Source organism: Phascolarctos cinereus, unplaced genomic scaffold, assembly GCF_003287225.1.
Source record: "Phascolarctos cinereus isolate Bilbo 61053 unplaced genomic scaffold, phaCin_HiC Scaffold_5;HRSCAF=322, whole genome shotgun sequence".
Taxonomy (NCBI): domain Eukaryota; kingdom Metazoa; phylum Chordata; class Mammalia; order Diprotodontia; family Phascolarctidae; genus Phascolarctos; species Phascolarctos cinereus.
In genome coordinates, this window is record NW_027555958.1 from 103,838,091 (window position 1) to 103,852,696 (window position 14,606).

Here is a 14,606-nt window from a genome sequence, read left to right on the forward strand (position 1 = left end):
CATTGTTTTTGTGATTATTTGCATATAATTGGTTTCCTTTGCAATTCTTAGGGTTTTTTTTTTAAATTTATGCATTTAAAAACATGGTTTTGAGAAGGGATCTCTGTGTTTCATTGGACTACCAAAAGGACACAATAAAGATTAAGAACCTTCTATCTAGTCCCTCTTCTATGTGATAGCCCCTTAAGTACATGAAGAAAGCTACAGAACAGTAGGAGTACTGATTTAGAGCTGGAATGGACCAACCTTCTTATTTTACATGTGAGGAAACTGAGGCACAAAGCAGTTAAAGTGGCTTGCCCAAAGTCACACAAATAGAAAGGACAGTGCCAGGGTTCCAACCCAAGGTGTCTGATACTAAATCCAGCACTCTCTACTAAACCATGCTGCCTCAACGTCTCCTTCTAAGGCTCTTCTTCTCAAGGCTAAATATCCCCTCTTCCCATTCCTTTAGTCTTCTTATGACATGACTTTTCAAACTTTCATCATCCTGGTTGCCCTTTTCCAGATGTGTTCCAGCTTTTCTATGTCCTTAAAATATGGCACCTATCATAGAACATCCAGCCTTCCATGTGAAACCTGGCCAGGGCAGAGAATAGAAATGCAATCCCCTCCCTCATTTGGGACATTCTTCTTTACTGTAGCCCTTAGTAGCATATCGTTAGGAGATAATGGTATCCTACCATCCTTTACCTAGAGGTGAAATAGATACAGCTTGGAGTCAGGATGGACCTGAGTTCAAATCTAGCTTGAGACGCTTAACTGGTTATATGACTCGCTCTCAGCCTCAGTCTTCCTCATCTGTAAAATGGGGATGATAACAGTCCCATACCTCCCAGGGGTTGCTGTGTGGAATAAATGTGATAGTGAGTTTAAAGTGTTTTGCAAACCTTAAAATGAAGTACAAATGCTAGCTATTACTTTTGACTGAGAGTGAATTTGCAGGCCACAGAGATTTGTCACACACACCCGAAGGTGAATACAGGCCAAATCCCATTCCAGCAAACACCAAGAGACAGTCCAGATGTTTTCCTTGCCCTGGAATCTTATTTTTATTAAATATTGTTTTATTGTACAGAAATTCTACTTTATTTGCTATTTTCTTGTTGCTGACCAGGGTGACTTCTAAGCCTTCTCTTTGAGTGAAATCCCAAGTTCTTTCACTTTTCTCCATTTTAGCCAGTTCCTCAGTTGATTTCTCCACAACTTCATGACTCTCTGGGCCTCAGTGTCCTTACCTCTAAAATGGGGGGATTGGATTAGGCAGCCTTTCAGGTCTCTTCTAAATCTGATTCTATGACCTTCCTGAACCTAGCACAGTGCCAGGCACATGGGTCCTTAATAAATACTTGGTTGGTTGGTTGATTGGTACAATGGGACAGCGACCTTTATTTGCAGACTTGCTGTGTATCTCCACATTAACCATTCTCTCATATTTAAAGTTGGCTTCTCTTCACATTGTAATCAGAGACAGTTATTTCTATTTTTCATAGTACCTTTTGCTAGAGTAAAGTCCAAAGTCCTAACCATCCCCTATTTTTTTTTTACCCATGACAGTAATGGGCCCAAACAGTGTCAGTAAGCAGATGGATCCCCATTTTGTAGCAGAGGTCCAAAGGACCACTGACTGCCTAGAGACACCAGGCTAAACCAACTGGACTAGAATATAGCCCTTCGGACCTCTTGCTATCCCACAATATAAAAGGGGAGAAAAAGAAGGCCCCCTCGGATCTCACCCATAAGAGATAAAGCAGCGTTTTCCATTTCTGCTCTGAAAGCTATGCATGGGCGTGAGGCAAGGTGCCATTTCGTACAAGGTACCCCACACACAGGCCATAGTTTGAGTTGGCAAAACTGTCAGCTTTCAGCAGATATTCTATTGATCCGCTGTCTAAAGGCTCTTGGTTAAGGTTTCAGCCCCATGGCCTGGCAGGATGGGCAGGTCTGCAGCAGCAGGTAAATTCCCCTCTCTTCCATTTCTTGGGATTGCTGAAGCTTTAGAGTTTCAGATTTCCCAAGGAGATTAGCCCTGGGGCAATCCACAGGGACTAAGGGCAGTTCATTCCCATTTGCTGTTGTGGCCCCCGTGTTCATGGTAGCAGTACAGTTATCTGTTTCCCAGACCTCTTTTATGAATCCTGTGAATATAACTAGTTGTAAAATACTGTGACGTGATGCTGTATCTCTCTGTTGTGTCTGAACCCTTGGCACTTAAAAGCACATTTATCATTTTTTGAGCCTGGTTTGAGTCGGAATTGACTCCCCTGTCCTGTCCTACCTAAATAAAAAAAAAACACCAAAAAACTGACCTGTAGACACATATCCAGTTTATATTGTTACTTGAGATCTGATTGAAAGGGAATATAAGATGCTACCATATTTATTGTGCTGTGTGTAAAAAAAACAATCAATTCAGCAGAGCAAAAGGCCCTTTTCCCATGCACATGTCAAAATCACATGATTGCTTAAAAGATATAATAACAGATATAACTTTATTTGCTGACCCTCTAATTATTATTATTTTTTAAATATAAATTTATTTATTTTTTAGTTTTCAACATTTACTTCCACAAGATTTTGAGCTCCAAATTTTCACCCCATCTCCCCTTCCCCCCACCCCAAGATGGCATGCATTCTGAATACCCTTCCCCTAGTCTGCCCTCTTTTCTATCTCTCCCCCACCCTTCTCTTATCCCCTTCCTCTTCTATTTTCCTGTAGGGCAGGATAGACTTCCGTACCCCATTTCCTGTATTTCTTACTTCCCAGTTGCATGTGAAAACATTTTTTTTAAACATGTGTTTTTAAAACTTTGGGTTCCAAATTTTCTCCCTTCCTCCCTCCCCACCTACCCTCATTGAAAATGCAAGCAACTCAATATAGGTTATACATGTGCAGTTACGCAAAACACTTCCATAGTAGACATGTTGTGAAAAACTAGCTCTATTTCCCTTAATCCTATCCTGCCCTCCCATTTATTCTATTCTTTCTTTTGACCCTGTCCCTCCTCAGAAGTATTTGCTTCTGATTACCCTTTCCCAATCTGCCCTCCTCTCTATCATCCCCTGCTCTCTTGTCCCTTTCCCCTATTTTCCTGAGGGTAAGACAGATTTCCATACCCAATTGAATGTGTATGTTATTCCCTCCTTAAGCCAAATCCTATGAGAATAAGATTCACTCATTCCCTCTCACCTTCCCCTGTTTCCCCCACTGTAAGAGCTTTTCTTTTCTGTTTTTTGTGAGATAATTTACCCCTACTTCTCCCTTTCTTCTTCTCCTAGTATAATCCTCTCATCCCTTAATTTTATTCTCCAGATATGACCCCTTAATCTTCAACTCACCCTGTGCCCTCTATCTATCCATCTGTCATATATACATACATATAATTTCCCCCCTCCAATTACCCTAATACTGACAAAGATCTCATGAGTTATAAATATCATCTTTCCATGCAGGAATGTAAACAGTTCAACTTAATAAGTCTCTTATGATTTCTCTTTCCTGTTTACCTCTTCATGTTCCACTTGAGTCTTGTATTTGAAAGTCAAATTTTCCTATTCAGCTCTGGTCTTTTCATCAAGAATGCTTGAAAGTCCTCTATTTCACTGAATGACCATTTTTTCCCCTGAAGGATTATACTCAGTTTTGCTGGGTAGGTGATTCTTGGTTGTAATCCTATCTCCTTTGCCCTCCAGAATATTATATTCCATGCCCTGTGGTCCTTTAATGTAGAAGCTGTTAAATCTTGTGTTATCCTGATTGTGTTTCCACAGTACTTGAATCGTTCCTTTCTGGCAGCTTGTAATATTTTCTCCTTGACCTGGGAACTCTGGAATTTGGCTACAATATTCCTAGGAGTTTTCCTTTGGGGATCTCTTTCAGGAGAAGATCTGTGGATTCTTTCAATTTCTATTTTGCCCTCTGGTTCTAAAATATCAGGGCAGTTTTCCTTGATAATTTCTTGAAAGATGATGTCTAGACTCTTTTTTTTGATCATGGCTTTCAGATAGTCCAATAATTTAAAAATTCTCTCTCCTGGATCTATTTTCCAATGAGATATTTCACATTGTCTTCTATTTTTTCATTCTTTTTGATTTGTTTTACAGTGTCTTGATTTCTCATAAAGTCACTAGCCTCTAATTGCTCTATTCTAATTTTTAAGGAAGTATTTTCTTCAGTAAGCTTTTGGACTTCCTTTTCCATTTGGCCAATTTTTCTTTTTAGGGCATTCTTCTCCTCATTGGCTTTTTGGACCTCTTTTGCCATTTGGGTTAAGCTATTTTTTAAGGTGTTATTTTCTTCAGTATTTTTGGGGTCTCCTTTAGCAAGCTGTTGACTTGTTTTTCATGATTTTCTTGCATCACTCTCATTTCTCTTCCCAGTTTTTCCTCTACTTCTCTTACTTGCTTCTTAAAATCCCTTTTGAGGTCTTCCAAGGCCTGGGACTGATACATATTTTTCTTGGAGGCTTTGGATGTAGGAGCTTTGACTTTGTTGTCTTCTTCTGGTTGTATGTTTTGATCTTCTTTGTCACCAAAGTAAGATAATATAGTCTGACCCTTTTTGCACTGCGTGCTCATGATCCCAGCCAATTACTTGAATTTTAAACTCTTTGTTAAGGTAAGAGTCTGCTTCCAATGTGGAGAATGTACTGTCCCAAGCATCAGGGGTTTATGTAGCTGTTTTCAGAGATACTTGTAGGGACCTGTAAGTTTTCAGTTCTTGCAAGGGGGTATGATCCAGAACTGTGATCCAGATCCATCACCAGGGAGATATCTTGATTTGTCCGTAAATTGGATTTAAGTGAGGTAGTCAACATCTTGCTCTCTCCTCCAGAGTCAGCAGAGTCAGCAGTACAAAAGTCAAGATGACCGGTGGCAGCCCAGGCTGCAGTGGGTGACCTTGGCTTTTTCCAGCTAAGGTCTTTCCCAGGTCTCAGTTTGTCTGGGGTAATGCCCATTTAGTGATTAAAGGCTAGGTAAGAATTGAGAAAAACAGGAGACTGATTGGAGTGCATAAGCACCCTTTAGAGAGCAGGCCTAAAGCCAGGAAGGCTTGGGTTCAAATCCCACCTCTGACTCATCCTGGACTTTGTTACAAGCCAATCCCCGTCAATGCTCTGGTCTAATGGTGCCAGACCCAAAAAGAAACAGGTCACTAAACCGAGCATGAGAATCCCTGCAGGCTTTTCATATAGACAATCACATCAACATTATCTATGTTCTATTGTATTTTTGTTTATTTTGTCGAGAATTTCCCAATAACATTTTAATCTTATTCAGGATGCACTCCTACCCTGCACTGGGAAAGGATGTTTTCTCGCCTGGCAGCTTCTGTACCAATGAAATCACAGTTCTAGTCTCTATCTCTAACACTACTACCAATCACTGCACAGACCTGTGTAAGCCCATCTTGCTGTCTTTTTCCTTCCTCAGTGATCCCGGTTGTGTGCTGGGAGAAAGAAGGGAGAGGAAGAAGAAGGAGGGGGAAAGAGGTGGAGGAGAAGGAGGAGGAGGAAGAGGAGGAGGGGGAGGAGGAGGAGGAGGAGAAAGAAAAGAAGAGGAAGAAGAAGAAGAAGATGATGATAGTATTTCCTTGCAGGGAAGGAGAAGGACCCTCAGGGCATTTCAGCAGGCTTCAGCCCTGCTCAGCAACCTCATATTCTTTCCCTTCCTGCCCTGCCATATTGAGCCTCCAAAATGATTTTAAAGGTCATCTAATCCTTTCCCCCTTATTTTACAGCTTGGAGGAAGTTAGGTGGCACAGTGGATAGACTGTTGGGCTCCGAGTCAGGAAGACCCAAGCTTAAGTCCTGTCTCAGTCATTTACTGTGCAACCCAGGGCAAGTCAATAAACTTCTGTCTACCTTAGTTTCCTCATCTGTAAAATGGGCACAATAATAGCACATACCTTTTGTTACAAGGATCCAAGGAGATAATAAATGTAACGTTCTTTACCTTAAAGTGCTATATAAATGTTAACTATTCTACAGATGTTAGTATTCTACAGATGAGGAGACAAAGGGCCAGGGACAATAGAATTGATTGAAGTCATACACTTAGTAAGTAGGGAAACCAGGCTAGGTTTTGTGACTCTCTCTCTGTTTGTCTCTCTCTCTCTGTCTCTTTGTCTCTCTCTCTCTCCCTGTCTCTCTGTCTTTGTCTCTATCTCTATCTCTCTGACTCTGTCTCTATCTGTCTGTTCCTCTTTGTCTCTCTCTCTCTGTCTTTTTCTCTGTCTCTCTCCCCATCTCTGTGTCTCTCTCTGACTCTGTCTCTCTCTTTGTCTCTCTATCTCATTGTCTCTTTGTTTCGGTCTCTGTCTCTCCATCTCTGTCTCTCTCTTTGTCTGTCTATCTCACTGTCTCTGTTTCTGTCTCTCTCTGCCTCTCCATCTCTGTCTGTTTGTCTCTTTATCTCTCTGTTTCTGTCTCTCTCTGTCTCTCCATCTTTGTCTTTATCTCTCTGTTTCTGTCTCTCTCTGTCTCTCCATCTTTGTCTCTTTCTCTCCTTCTGTCTCTCTCTCTATCTCACTGTCTCTCTGTCTGTCTCTCTGTCTCTGTCTCTTTCTCTCTCTCTTTCATCCTCAGGCGTTACCTTTAATTGTTGGTGAAATCACCCTTCTACATCTCCTGATGAGTGTTCATGACTGGAAGTGGTCAGCCTTCTCCAATTCCCCAAGAGAGAATCTCTTTGGGCCATCTCCAGTCATTCTGGTGTATATCTTACCACTGGACCCCGATGGCTCCAGAGGAGGTGGTGAGGCTGGTGACCTTGCACAGCCCTCCCTCACTTAAATCCAATTCACTTGCAAGGCATGGCATCACCTTCCTGATGTCATCATTCCTCTTTGAGAACAAAGGACAAACAATAAGAGAGAATCTCTAGCAGCGGACCCAAGCTGGCACCTTCTCTTTGTTCTTTCTCCCACAGAAAAGCTGTCCTTCTCCAGCAAAGCTCCTGGCACCTCCTGCCAGTCCAGAGGTAGCAACACCTTTGGGAGTGGAGGATTTGGGAAGGAGGGAGGCTGAGCTGGAAGGCCCTGCGGCTAAGCTTGGTGGGCTTAACATTCCGTGGATCTTGCGAACTCTGCTGAATGGGGTAGATGAACCTAGTATAGAACCCCTCCCAAAAGCACCTCTAGGGAAAGGGGGGAGGAAGTGGTTTTTCTGAGTCAGAAGGTGACCCCATTCCCTTTGACACACAGCTGAACTATTGTCCTCTAGAGTTGAGAGAGCTGTGAACAAAAGCAAGATGGTTTAGTATTTTAAGACCTGGGTTAACACTGGGAAATGGTGGGCCTGGATTGTCACTTTCTGAGTTCCAAAGTACAGTTCATGAAGCCTCTCTACTCAGTAACGGAATAATGAAAATGCTTAAGGTCTGTGCTTAGAGATTCTCTGTTGGAAAGTTAGCTCGGTAAAGGGGGAAGTGTGCTGGTCTTGAGGTCAGGAGATTTGGGCTCAATACCTCATTTTGACGCATATTAGTTGTGTGACTTAGGATAAGTCATAACCTTTCTGACCCTCAGTTTCATCATTTATAAAATAAGCATAATTAATATTCGTACTGACAATGAGATTATGAAAAAAACATTTTGTAAAACTTTGAGTTATTACTGACTTGAAAACATATGGGTTATTAAATAGAAGAATAGCAGATAGAAAGTGGGTTTCATGCAAGTACAGGACATCTGTGAAGTTACTCCCTCAAACCTCCTTTTGCACTGAGGAGCTGGGTTCCCAGAGTTTCCTACTTCTTCCTTCAGGGCTCTGTGGTTAGCCCTTTGCAATTGGGAAGTATTCTTTTTCTTCTAGTGCTCACAGGCCACAATGCGTATGCTTTCCCCCATGTTTATGTCAATTGATAGCAACTAGTCAGCCAGAATTACCTTTTTGGAAAGTGACACCTAGCTGATACAAAACATTCTTTCCCATCCCCAAAGAAAAAAGTCTGTGACAAACTCTGATGATCCATGCAAAGTGAGCTGAGGTTTAGAGGGAGCATATATGGCAAAGGGGCAACTCAGAGCTCTTGGAAATCCCTTTACTGGAAGACCTTTTCCCTTTTTATAGGATACTCATGAAGTTCCCCATAGGATCTTTGTAGAACTTTGAACATTCCTTTTCTCATTGAATCTAATCTGTCTTTGGCTCCAGCTGTAGAGAGGCACAGCTGTCCTAGGGATACTGCTAGGGTCTGATGGAAAGTCCCAGTCCTCTGGTCCTTTAGGTCCTCCTCCTATGAAGGTGGGGAGAAGACCCATGAAGGTGGGGAGAAGACCCACGAGAGTGGAGAGAAGATGGAGGTGAAGCACCATCCTTCGCCATCCCTACCCAGGAACAATTCCTCTTCAGCTTGGCTGGAGGCTTCTTGATATTTGAATTCTGTTCTAAGCTTCTTGGTTTTATACAAGCCCCAATCGGGCATGACCAAGTACATCAACCAATCCAAACAGACCTTTTGTTATACCTAATTGAAATGCCTTGATTAAACCAAGCCACCTCGCCTGTCTACACTTACTTCTTCTCTGGTTGCTTTGATTGAGATATCTTCTTATCAGAGAAAAGATTTGGGGCATAATACCTCACATTAAGTGAGGTGGCCTAATTGTCTAAATCCCCCCCCCCCTTACACTACTGCAGTACAGGCAGCTATGTGATGCAGTAGCTAGACGCTGGGCCGGGAGTCAAGAAAACCTGACTTCAAATCTAGCCTTGGACATTTACTAACTGTGTGCCCTTGAGCATTTGCCTCAGGTTCCTCATCTCTAAAATGGACATAATAATAGTACCTACCTCCCAGGATTATTGTGAGGATCAAATGAGATAATAATTGTAAAGCATTTAGCACAGTGCCTGGTACATAGTAGGTACTATGTAAATGTTGGCTATTACTACCACTACTTCTTCTTCTTCTTCTTCTTCTTCTTCTTCTTCTTCTTCTTCTTCTTCTTCTTCTTCTTCCTCCTCCTCCTCTTCCTCTTCTCCTTCTCTTTCTCCTTCTCCTTCTCCTTCTCCTTCTCCTTCTCCTTCTCCTTCTCCTTCTCCTTCTCCTTCTCCTTCTCCTTCTCCTTCTCCTTCTCCTTCTCCTTCTCCTTCTCCTTCTCCTTCTCCTTCTCCTTCTCCTCCTTCTCCTTCTCCTTCTCTTTCTTCTCCTCCTCCTTCTCCTTCTCCTTCTCCATCTGTTAAAGTAGTTTCCCCTAAAGACTTCATGACATCTAGCTAACACTCCAATAAGTCTGTCTGTCTAGACATCTTGATTCAATCAAGGTATTTCAACTAGGTGTAATAAGAAGTCTGTTTGGCTTAGTTGATTGAATTTGAAGGTGCCCTGCAGGGCTTGTATAAAACCAGTGAGCTAGTTTAGAATGGAAGAATTGTGTCCTTGATAGTAATGAGTTTGGAAGAAGGATGGGTTTTTGGGGAAAGATAATGCAATGAGAACTTTGTTCTCTCACAGCCCATCCTGTGCTACTCACATTATCCCACCCAAAATGAAAATGGAGAAGTGGCACCCTTACTCATCAGTCAGTAATGGTGAAAAGCATAGCCTCCTCTGAAAGGGGCTTCTGCTACAGTCACCAAGTGATCTGGGAATGTTTGGGATTATAGGGGTAGGGTTCCCCAATGGCACCTGGACAGCTGCTGCTGTAGCCACTTAGGTAGGAAAGGAATCTGTTTATAATTGCCCTGAGGGGCTAATAAAGGACTCAGAAAGGGGAGTTGGGAAATTGCACATTGGAGGGAGGGGACAGAGTCAGGGAGTGTTGAGGGATGAGGGTAAGTTGTGGTTGAAACAAGCCACAGGACTGGAGCTATTTTGGGGTGTGTGTGTGTGTGTGTGTGTGTGTGTGTGTGTGTGTGCGCGCGCGCGCGCTTGCGCGTGCGCGTGTGCACGCATATGACCCATATGAGAGGCTGATTACTCCCTTGTGATCTTCCCACTTTGGAAACCACTGCCCTAGTATATAAGTTATCATACTGTTATTCTGATAGTTTGAGTATTTCCTTAAACAGAATGAACAAGTTGAAATAATTTTGGTTTCATCTGTGGTGAGTTTTGCTTCTTAATATAGCATATGTATAGTTAAAGTGAGCAGTGTTAAACATCAAAAGTTATTTTTCACAGAACCGGTTCCTGGGATAGGCAAATAGAGACATGACTGTTTGGAAAGTAAGTAGCATAAACTTTAATTTGTGTTCCTACATTACAAAGAGGCCTTGTCATGCAATGGAAATTGTATTGGACTGAGTGTAATGTCTTGGTTTTGCTGCTTAGTAGCAGTTTGACTCTGGGCAAGCCACTTTATGTTTCTAAGTCTCAGTTTTCTTAACTGTAAAATGGGGGAAAAAAACCTAGGTGACCACTAATGTCTCTTCTACCTTCCATGACTTGATTGGTCTAGATTGGTTATGATTATCACATGGGTACTTAGAGGATGCCAACAGGTCATTATCTTAGCCTAAACTTCTAAACATCTTTTGTTTCAGCCCAAAACTTCAGTCTTTCATGTAAGGCTTTTTACAATCTGGCTCCAGTTCACTGATCTATTTCACTAACTCTCCACTAATTATTGAGGTTAAGAATAAGGAGGCAGTCTGGCATAGTGGATAAAGTGCTGAACTTGGAGTCCGGAACATCTGAGCTCAAATCCTATCTTCTGCCAGCTTGTGCCTGAGGGACAAGTCTTGATGGCTGTTATACATCATTGAGGCTAATTGGAGCCATTAACACTAGGCCAAAGACACTTTTTGCCAGCATTAAATTTAGCTTTATAACACTGTAAGTAAAAAAGGAAGTAATAATGGCTCATTGGCTTGCTGGAGTTCATTCCTTAGGCCCACAGTTGTCAGCTTCCCTATTTAGCTTCTCAGAGTCTCAGTTGCCTTATCTGTGAAATAGAGATAATAATAGTATGTAACAGGTTATTGTGAAGATCAAAAGAGAGAATTTTAATAAAGCATTTTTAGTCTTTAAAGTACTGTGTAAAAATGAGCCAGATTCTTGTTCGTGGCAGAGCTGCAAGAATGAAAAGGTATAGATGGATTTGTTCTAAAGTATTGGAAGGAGCCCAAACTTTGATAAGATAGGACAAGGTCACTGAGGCATAGTAAGCCCAGAATACTGACTCTTGTGGAACAAAGGGTGTTTTGCTCCAAAGTACTGACATCTCTGGGTGGAGGGAATACTTTGTCCCTGAGATGACTGTGGTCCTCAGGTCAAATCTTGTGATCTTCTGATGGTGCAGAGATCAACCTCCCCTGGCCACCACCTGCAGATTCTCTTCAACATAGTGTCCACCTTCCAGGAACTGACTTCTTGCCAACCCTTACTGTGCTGAGTCCCTCCTCTTTCACATATGGCCAAACTTCTAATGAATTTGCCTCTGTTGTATCCCCCAAATACTCCATGCATCTTTTCTTCCCTCTTTATTTCTACACCTGCTTCAAGGTCCAGGGTAAGTCCAACTGCCTCTGTGAATCCTTCCCTGACAACCACAATGTTCCCAGCCAATTATATAGCACTTTCATTATTTGGACACAGGCTGTCTTACGTTGTTAGTTATCTTTGAATACTCTACTTGGACATTTGTAAGTATCTTTAATCTTACAGTATGGGTCTGGCTCCAACAATGCATATCAAAATTCATCCATATCTTATGCTGTGTGACTCTGACCTCTCAGTATGCACACATATGTATGGCTGTGTGGTGAAGTGGGGGTAATGAACTTGGGATTACAGAACCCAAGGTCAAATCCTGGTGCTGCCATTTACTGCTGGCATGTCTTTGGACAAGTTGCTTAACCCGAGCATCAGTTTCCTTATCTGTAAAATGAAGGGCTTGAACTAGATGACCTTTAAGGTTCCCTTCCAGCCCTAAATCTATGATCCATACTTAATGTTAGAGTTTAAGAAGATAATTTTGAGAGATAATTTTGATACCCCTCTTTCATTTTACAGACGAGAAAACAGACTCAGAAGGGAAGTGACTTTTCATCCCTGTAACAGAGGTACTTTGCCAGAGAGTTCAAGTCCTATGCTCCTTTATCCTCACTATGTGACCTCCCATAAATCTATGCCCTTTATCCCTGCCCCCCCACCCAGACTGTAAGCTTCTTGAGGGCAAAAATTGTTTTATACTTGCAGCACTTTTCATGTACCATGTACTCAATTGGTGTTGATTGGTAATAATTTAGATATGATCACAAAGTAATGAAGAAAATAAATAGCTAAATTTGCTGTCCAATGTTCGGTAAATATTTGTTTATTAATTGAAAAACTGAGATCCTGAGAATCCTCACTAGAATTCTTGCTGCAAACACCAATTTTTTTTTTGTCAGTCCTAGGGCTTGCCACCTCTTGATCTCAGATGGACTAGGCATCTAAAAGTCAAGATGTAGTGTTTCTACCATTAAAAATGAAGCCCAGAATCTCAGGGCTTTACTGGAGCTAGATTAGGTGCTTTTCCACCAGTTCTGCTCTTCTCCACTTCTGACCCTGAGAGACAAGTCTTTATGGCTGCCACATAGACCACGAAGGCTAATTTAGGCCTCTATTGCTTGGCTGAAACCACTTTGCATCAGCATTCAATCTGGCTGTATAACACTGTTAGTAAAACAGGAAGCAAGAGTGGCTGTGCTCTCTTAGCTTGCTGGGATTCAGTCCTTAGCCTCTCATTCATCCCTTTCCCTTGGAAGAGAAAGGCCAAAGGTAAGAACAAAGCTAGACTTCCCCGTTCACAGTTCGTGCTTAGAATCAGTTCCTCTCTAGAGCATTTTCCCCTCAAGTTATTTTAAAATAACTTCTCATAATCTGTTGGGCAGCAAATGTAGTTGATTTATGACTCTGTTGACCTTTAATACATTGGCACAGCTCTCCCCAAGGCCCAGAGATGTTTTCCCCTTGCTTTGTTTACTCAGCACTGGGCAGAATGATTTAGGAGTTACACTGCTATGAAGGTTGCCCTACTTCTTCCGACCAAAGGCCTTGCCATGTTGGACCTGCCCTTTTGGATTTACACCCCACTGGGGGCTCTGCCTCATCCTTTTTAACAAAACAGCATTCACCCTTGCCTAGCCAGGGAGCACATTACTTGTATTTCTTGGGCTTATTTGAAAAATTCCCTAGAGAAATGGTGGACCAGAGCTCCCTGTCAGACTGCAGGCTCAGCTCCATCCTCCCTCTTTACAGCCCTTATTTTTTTTTTAAGTAAAGAGGGCTATAGAAAAGTTTTGATAGGCATGTGCTATTTAGCCTTTACTGAACTCTCTAACAAGTTATGCTATTTATAAAGCTGTGGAAAGATACAATTTCTATCCCTTTAAGGCCCTAAATAAACGCATGCTATAACCATACAGTATGTCACACACAGTGCAAGGCTTATAATGGGAAATGTGCCCATTTGGAAGGGAATAGGCTTATTGGCAAGCCAACAAATGAGTTGTTCTCAAGTGTGTCCTCTGAGAAAATAGCTCTCAAATCCTAGAGCTGAAAGGGACCTTGGAGATCAATCGGAAAACAAGCATTGCTATATGCCCGGCAATGTGTAGATACTGGGCACACTAAGACAAAAATTAAACTGTCCCTGAACTCAAAGAGCTCACATTCTCCTTCAGGGAAAACAACCTGTTCATATATGAGTAGATGCAAAATAAAAACAAAGTGGTGGGTTGGGGTTGGAGGTGGGGGGAGAGATGAGGCTGGCTTTAGTGGTGGCGTGGGTAGTGGAGATCAGGAAAGGCCCCAAACGGAAGTTGGTCCTAGGCCTGAGTGTTGAAGGAGGCTAGGAATACTGAGAGGTAAAAACCGAGGAGGAAGTATATATTCCAGACCCTGGGAGAGGAGATGTCATAGATGAGGGCCTGTGCATAGAGTAGAGTGTGTGAATGGGAGCAACTGTTAACAGGTCTGGAAAGGAAGGCTGGGCGCAGGTTGTGAAAAATCCTTAGATGTTAAACAGAGGAATTTGTATGTGATCCAAGAAGTAATAGGGATTTTAGAGCAGGGGTATGGTTTGATCGAACCTATACTTGAGGAAGATCCCTTTAGCAGCTGTGTGGAGGTTGGATTAGAGGGGAGAGATGGAAAAAGGGAGGTCATGAGGAGCCCATTACCAGTAGTCCAGTCAAGAGGTCATGAGGGCCTGAACTGGGGTGGTGATTGTGTGAGTCAAGATAAGAGGACAGATAATGAATAATATTGTGAAGGTAGAATGGATGAAAATTGGTAACTAATTGGCCTTACCCTAAAACATTTTTAGCTGAGCCTTTTTCATATTAGCCAAAACTTACCTTCAGAAAATTAAACTTTAAAAAAAAAAAAGAAAGAAAATTAGACTTGTGAGTCAGGACATTAACAAACCTCTATTAAATATAATATCATATATGTTCATATTTTATCTACATTATGCCATAATTGTCTTGTTAATAGATGTTTACTTTTCCAGATAAAAAGCATTTTGGCAATGCTACCGGGAAGGGATCCGATGACTCCCATAGTCAATAATTTTGCCACTAAATTTATTGTGAAATTATGGTCACAGTTTCTCTGGCTCTCAGATTCCTCACTTGTAAAAGGAGGAGCTTTGGTAAGGGAATTAGCCTTGC